Consider the following 8,036-nt stretch of genomic DNA (forward strand, 5'->3'; position numbering starts at 1 on the left):
AAGAGTGCCACCACCTACCCCCCCAAAAAAAAAAAAAAAAAAAAAGGTAATGCCGCAAATGTCGGAGAGCAGGTATCTCCATGTTGGAAAGGATGTTTCATTCCAGACCTAATGAGACTGCATGTGTTTCTGAGAGCTATCACAAGCAGAACGAGATTGTATTTCCCTGCCCTGTGCAGCAGGTAGCCAGGAGGAGAGGATGCAGGGAGGGGCTGCAGAGGCCAGCGGTAAAATCCTCCGCTCCCTTGGAGGCATGAAAAATCCTGAACTGTAGGTTGGGGAGTGACCCTCAGAGGTCATCCAGCCCATTTCCCTTGCCCCAAGGTAAAATCAGCAATAACTAAGCCGTTCCTGATTAATTCTTGTCCAAAATGTCATGAATGTTGCTTGTGGGGTTGAACCAAAAGACTTGCAGCACATCAGCTGTGCTGAGGATGGGGCATCCTCCTGCTGCCAGCACGGCTGGGCTGTCCCTTGTGAGAGCTGTTACCAGGACAGTAGAGCATCCCTTATTTTTTATGGTTGAAACTGCATCAAAAGGAATTGAACTCAGGCAGAGTTTTTAAAATAGCCTTTGGCATCTTTAGGTTTTAGGCAACGTGACTGCTGTATCTCTGTGTGAGCTGATCAGAAAGAATGTCATCATCCTTGCTGACTGTTTTCACTTTAAAAAAAAAAATCTTGTAACAATTCTTTTGGATTTTCAGCAATCAAAATATGTTGTCCAAAAGCTGAGAGATTTGAAGAAATTTGGAAGAAAAAAATACAATGTATTTTCTAGGAAAGGAAAGATGTAATAAAAACATTAATGCAATCAAACCCCTAATTTTCCATTTAAAGATTAAATTAGTGGGTCAAATTGGAAATAATGATTCCCTACTTGCTATGCAAAAATACATAACACACACTTTCACTCTAAAAGCATTTAAAATTCTATATTTAAACATATAGAAGTATAAGTAAATATAAAACAGTAAAAAGCAGAGTTGCAGGGAGCAGTGGAAGTGCAATGCCTTTTCTTTAAGAGACTATAGTCATTCTGGGAGTAAAATAACAGCCAAACACTAGAGATGGGGGAGTTGTTCACACTTTATGCTATGTCCGCTAGAAAAGCATTACAATTTCCCTGCCACGCAGATCTGTGTGAGCTCGGCACAGAGGAGCGGCAGGATCAGGGCAGAAAGGGCATTGCATCCTACCAGGATGGGGCTCTCGGCATCGACCCTGCCCTGGAGCACGGAGACAAATTCCTCCTCACTGATATTTGTTAATTCGATTACTGAAATTGTTCTCTGTAACAATTGGCACTGGATCTGGGGACTGTCCCCATCTCGGGCACTGTGTAAGCAGGTGCAAAACCCATCTGTCCATATAGGCTTTGTAACTGCAGATATTGGCTTTCACCACACCTTGCGTGATGGATTTTAAATACTCCTGTCAGGCTAATAATAATAACAGAAATAGTATTCCAGTGAAGGGCAGAGGAGATGAACTAGATCCAAGGTGCTTCTCAGAGAGGTAGATTGTATATGAAGTTATGCTTTGAAAAACTGAAAGTTGTCCCTGATGTCAGCAGCGTTCGTCTCTTCAGCTGAGCCAGATGTGGCGCTCCCGTGCATCTCGCTAATCTCAGCAAGGAACAGTTTCTTCATCCTCTGAAATCAGCCGCGTTGCATGAAAGTCCTTCTCAAGGTGAGGTCTATTCCCTCCTCCCCCAGGCTAGCTCCCCCCAGGTCCCCTCTCCCCATCCAACAACCGATAAACCCTGGACCGATAAGCCCCGGTGCTGTGGCCGCAGCCGTGAGCTACCGGCCTTCCCCGGAGCAGGCGCTGCGGCAGCTCCGTAAGCACAGCTTCTGAAGGGGGCTTTCTTAGTATTATTATTTTGTGGTCAAAAGGTTGCATACACTATTTTTTTCTGATGCAGAGGCTTAGAAAGAGTGGAAAGCAAAATATTTTGATAATTATTCAGGCCAGCGGGTTACATAAAAGGTTCCATAGCCCTCTGCATCAAACCTTAACAGTTCAAACCACAAATTCTGTTTTTGCAGCCATAAAACATTCAGGGGAAAAAAAAAAAAAAGATATTAAAAAAAAAATAAAATAATAAAATCCATTTTCCATTCGCTTGAAACTTATAAAATTTTATGTGGTGAAAAATGACAGTTTATTCCCAGAAGGAAACTGCCCAGAGAGGCTTGTTTCATAGGCACAGTGGGATCAAGAAATAGGCCTGGACTTGTGTCCTTAGTCACATAAAGTAAATGTTGAAAGATGTCACAGAGCAGCAGGCGAAAGCTGCAGCAGCGTGGGTCGTCCCAGTCTCGCTGGGAAGGGTTGTTGCTGGTGCGGAGAAGGAGGGGAAGGCATACAGGGGTGCTGTGTGTCCCAGGGCTTGCACGGTGCTCTTGGTTTTGATAAGATGACGCAGCGGTCTGAAAACAAGGGATGAAATCCTGGAGGGTGTTCAGGACCTTCAGCTTCCTCAGCCCCTTTGATCTCCCAGGCTGCGATACAGCCCTTACCAGGCTAAATATGCACACGTGAGATGCTCAGCGAAACGAGCCGTAAGAACAAGGGCATTGCCGTAAGCATCCAAGCCTGTGTGCTGGTCCAAGCAAGGGAGCATCAGTGCTTAGAAAGAGAATCTCTGGCTCACAGGGTTGCCTCTAGCTCACATTGCCATGGTTTAATTCTCTTCTCACAGCAGTGCCCGAAGCAGAAACCTCAATGGAGTTACTGAGGTTTTTCTGGGCTTTGCTGGGTTAAGAGTAAGCAGAATCAGACCCCTCCATCACAGCTGAGGATGAGACGCTGCAGTGTTGATGGAAAGCACCGGCACAAGAGCTCACAAGCTCTAGGAATTCAGTCTGAATTCCTGGCTGCACAAAGTCAAACCCGTGTGGTCTGGGAGTCAGGTTCTCAAAGCACAGAGCAGACACCCCCCCCCTCCACCCCCAGCTAGCACCAAATCTCAGAGCAGTGCAGCTCTGGGCACAATCTAATGAGCTTTTGCCCTTCAGTTACAACTAAAGGTGGCATCGCTGTATGGCACAACCGGGCACCAAACGCCCTGAGCGGAGCAGCCGGGTCGGTGTTAGGGTGCCCACATGGTGCTCTGCAGCGTTCAGCTGTGTCTTTTGGATGCCTACCCCCTGCCATAGTTGAAATATATCTTCCACACTACCTTTACCAAAAAGAAGCTGCCTCAAGGGTATGCCACGTGATATTCTTTAGTTCACCGGTTATTTTCCAGCTCCATATGAAGGTGCAGGGACCAACATGTTCCGAGTTTCCTTTGCTAGAAAGGTTCAGCTGGGCAGTGTCGAAACATCCCCAACCTCCAGCAAAGCCAATGGTCTTCCTAAATGACCCAACCCTGCAAAAGCTCTGAAAATCACGGAAAATAGCAGGTGCAGTGCATGGGACAGTCTCCAAGCCAGTCAGCCGCAGGGCTGCCCTGTCCCCTCGCACACCTTGTAAGTCCCAGGCTTTGACAGCACACCACTGAAATCCTAAGCAAAGTATGCAAGTGGTTGAATTCCTTGCAAAAACCTGTTATCATCAGGTTTCTGGTTGTCAAATGAACATAAAGACATATATACCAACAGTCCCAATTATATAATTGCTTCTGCTTTCTAAGTAAAAGATATCCTCAAAATTATTGAGAATCAGATGCACTTTCTTTATGGGTTTTCTACCCTGGGACATTAAAAAGTCATCTCATCTCCTGAAAGTACAGGATGAAGAAATATGTTAAAAATTTCCCAATAGTCAGCCACAAAAACACAGACTATTACCAGCTAAAAAACAACATTATTCCCCCTGCGTGTTAGAATTTGACACTTCTGGGTACTGGCAACATTTTTCAAAAGAAAATTAAAAAATAGCTGCATATAAATGAAAAAGGTCTCTTTGCTTTTCCTTTTCCATTTGCAAGGGGAAAAAACAAAAACAAAAAACTCACTTTATGTTCTTTTTACATAGGAAACATTAAAAAGTCATCTAATCTCCTGAAACTAGCACTAATTAATGAGCAAACATGAGATCTGGGAAGAGAAATAAAACTGTAACCTGGACTTTCTGTAGTGCAATTCAAAGTCGTGACACATTTAAAACCATAAATGCATTTTGCTTGATTCTGTAGGATTCCTAATTAGCAACTTGAGAGGAAATCTATGCAGCAATGAAACACGGGCCTTTTTTTTTTTTTTAAATGCTTCAGCATTAGTGGTTTTCTTGGTGATGGGGATGCGTTAAACTGCATCTGGAAGCTCGAGCCCACCAAGTAGAGCCATACCACAGTCTGCCTCTGTGGTCATCTCTGAAATATCCAGTCACTCCTGTACCAAAGCTTCTCAACCTTTTTTTTTGAGATTTTGCAACCCAATGATGCTCCAGCATTTTTGAATACCAACTTTGTACCTGGGAGATTAACTATTGGCATGACAGCATACTTTCAGAGACAAGCAGGCTTTAGTAAAGCTGCATCCAGCAGATAAGTAGCCAGCGAGCCAGGTTAGTCTGGTCTATTCTTACTGACACCTATCTAAGACTCAGATACACCGAGATGTGTCTGGTCTATTACCCTGCTCAGAGCTGTGTCCTTCTTTACATTTAGTCACCTATGCAGCCTGGAGGTCTCCCAGGAGTGTGCTGAGCTTTGCGGCAAATATCCACCTTGTTGCTGGTTGTCCTGTCCCCTTGCCAAGGGGACACGTGTGGTGCAGCAGAGGTTTCAGCATTGAGCTCTGCAAGGTCACTTCAGCTTGCCGGCATTTCAGACACCCTCTTACTGTGAAATGCTCTGCAGATGAAGACCAATGTCCTCAAAGAGGCTTTGCAACTCATGGGGAATTCACAGAAGCTATGTGGTGCCTCCCAACACCTGAACTGCTGAAAAAAATGCATGTTTTGCACCAACTGGAGCTCTGTACATGCTGACGGCATCATCCCCAGGCATATTTATTGCTGTAGTCTCACAGAGCAGGCCTATAATGTGAGAAAATGCATCCAGATCGTTGTCTGCCAGGATGGGATGGAGTTTCCTAGCTGAGCAAAGACAGGAAAAGTTGTTCTGAGAAACTGTCCGGTGAAAGTTTGAAGTCAGAAGGGAGTCCAGGAGGACGTCTACGCCGTGGACTGAATTGAGTGATTGTGGTTGTGTAGCCTCAGATGAAGGAGTTATTATTTTCACGTCTGGTAATAAATAGAATAATGGACAAAAAGCCCAATTCCCTGCATGAAGTCTGAGTAAATGAGCTTGGTACAGCGGTTCACTGCAGGATTTGTGGTTTGGGACCTTCTTCCAAGCTGTGAATCAACACGCAAAGCAGATCCAGGGCCACTCACGTGGCTGCGAGGACTCACGGGTGCCTCTGGTTTCTCTGTTCTGCCTCCACAAAATGCCCTCGCTCTCTCCCAGATGCCCACAGGGTGGTCGTTACCAGAGGGTGGTCATCACCTCGACGTCCTCCGTGTCCTCCATAGGTGAGAACATGCACGACGTGTGAGAGCTGGACTCTGCCGCCAGCTCATCCCTCTGGATTTTATTGTCATCTGATAAAGCCTCTCTGTTCTCTGTTTGGTTTAAATCCTTGTTGGAAAACCTCTTTCATAGTAACTCAGCCTCTGACAACAAGCACTTAGAAGAGCTGTCCTCCCAGTTTAGAGCTGTCAGCCATAAGTCAGTGGTGGTACCATTAACATAATCCAGGTGTCTTCGCTCTCATTTCCAGACACTAACCGCTGGGCAGCAGTTCTCCCTGCAGACAAGCTGCAGGACAAAGTAACTGCTTAAAGCAGCATGGTGGTACTTTTTTAAAAAAAAAATCTTCTTTTGCAACATATCAAAAGAAAAAGCAGTCCTCTGTTTCTGGTACTCCTGATCAGTCTCTTCTTCAGTCTTGGGACTATATTTACATTCTTCTATACACGATATGGATATGATATGATATAATATAATGTAATATAAATGTTACTGATGTTCTGTAATATTACTGTTACACTGGGGGATATTAACATAGAATTTGAACCCTTTCCCTGCATCACAGCTTCTCTGAAAACATAGTGCTCTTTTTGTTGTTGTTTTAATTCTCTCTGCCTTCAACGTGTAGTTAGTCCCTCAAGAAACCAAGGTCGTCTTCTGAGCCAGCCAACGTCACGCACCGATGTCGCTTCTCCAGCACCATTAGTGGTACAGGGCAGTCCGGTTAGCTCTCAGCTTAGGGCAAGATTTACAGATGCACCAGCTGAATTCGGGTGGGTCAAGCTCACGTGGAGCCCAGCTTGTACCACACTGGTGGGCTCAAGCTTTCAGGGATTTACACATGCAGTTCCTCAAGATCAGTGGGTGCTTTCTAGAGTCCAAGAGAGCAACCCCTCCCCGAGGGATAACTCGGGAAGCCACAGCTGGAGCAGGGGTAAGTGGGTGAGCACTGCTCACTTGTGCTTCTTTACTGAATTATTTTCTAGGATTTAACAGAGTGATGTCCCTGCATCCTGCACATGATTCGGGTACCTGTCTATCTGTGTTTTCAGCATCTTTTCCTTTTTTAATGCTAAGAGCACTTAGGCCCTGGTGCTTGCCTCTCGACATATTTTTTTTCCCCTTGGGAAAACACATGTGTTTTTTCCTCAGAAGAGATCTGAGCTGAGCGCTGCCTTCCCCAGCTACTCCTCTTCCTCCAGTCCCAGTCTCCAGCTGCTTTCAGTTGCCACAAGGCGGGGAGGAGTTCAAGGTTTGATGAGTAAGTTTCAGTGGAAAACTTTGATTTGTTTCATTTGTTTGTTTAATCATTCCTTTTCAAAGGTAGCTGGGGTTTTCTTTGGAAAGGGAGCAAGCTGCTTGCTTTGAGTGATCAGCTCTATTATATTTATTACATTTATCTCTAAATTCCCAGTATATGTGCATACTACATGAGATTGCCAGCCTAACGAGCTTCTGAAATTTAATTGAGTGCTATAGATATTACTAAATCTCTCTGCAGAAATCAGACCAAACTACGATTGAGACAGATATCATGAGATCATTCAGAAAATCTGTCCCTTCTCATTACCCGGTGTAGGTTTTTTCCATTAGAGTTTACAGGGGCTTTAAAATCATCTGCTTCATTATTGATGAGAAAATTGAATTATTTTAATCTGTGTATTATTTTAAGGCTTTGACAAGCAGTCAAACCACCATGCTAATCCCTAATCCCCAGATAATTATCACCCAGCAATTTTAAAATGTGGTCTCAGAAAATTACAGGAGGAGCCAGGAGTAAAGCAATCAGAGTCTGCACATCAGAGGACTTTCATTATTATTATTAGCATTGCTAGCATTATTATTATTATTTAACGTACACCTCTGGCATGTCTCCCAAAAACCTCTTCCCCATCTGTTCTACATAGAAAGTTTCAGGAAAGAGGCAAAGTCAATCAAGCAAAGCAGAACAATGTTGAAGGCGAGTTTAATAAAATAAAAATAATTCTTCCTTTAAAAGAATCACATCGTTTGCCACACATTTTAAAGCACAGAAAGTATTGCATAACTCCTAACCGCCGAGCTAGCTAGAAATACTGTATCCCTTTATTCTCCACGTTTAATAGTTATAATTAGAACCTTTCCTATATGGTTTCTATATCTACATGTAATTCTAAAAAAATCCCTCTTGTCTTTCCCAATAAACTGAAGCATTGTTACACAGACTGAAGTCAAACAATTAAAGTGAGAAATGGAGACGTTGGGTTTTGAAGAGGTTTTTTTTTTTCTTTTTTCTGTTTTTTTGAGGCAGAAAAATTCTCCAAATTTAAATGTACTCACTTAGCATCAGTTTTGTCTTCGCAAGCATTGCTGTCCACACTTGGGTAGCCTCTGGAGGCAGAGGGTGACTGCAAAGAAAGCAAGATGGAGCTAGTTATAGAGAGCAGCGAACACATGGAGAACACACACATGGCAAAGCCTTGGTAAATTGTCATGTGCAATGAAAAAAGCGGAGAAATTGCAAAATAAGACCGGGGGGAGGGCGGCGGGGAATGCCCAGCAGCCCAAG

This window comes from Pygoscelis adeliae, unplaced genomic scaffold (assembly GCF_000699105.1).
Source record: "Pygoscelis adeliae isolate BGI_AS28 unplaced genomic scaffold, ASM69910v1 Scaffold533, whole genome shotgun sequence".
Classification (NCBI taxonomy): Eukaryota; Metazoa; Chordata; class Aves; order Sphenisciformes; family Spheniscidae; genus Pygoscelis; species Pygoscelis adeliae.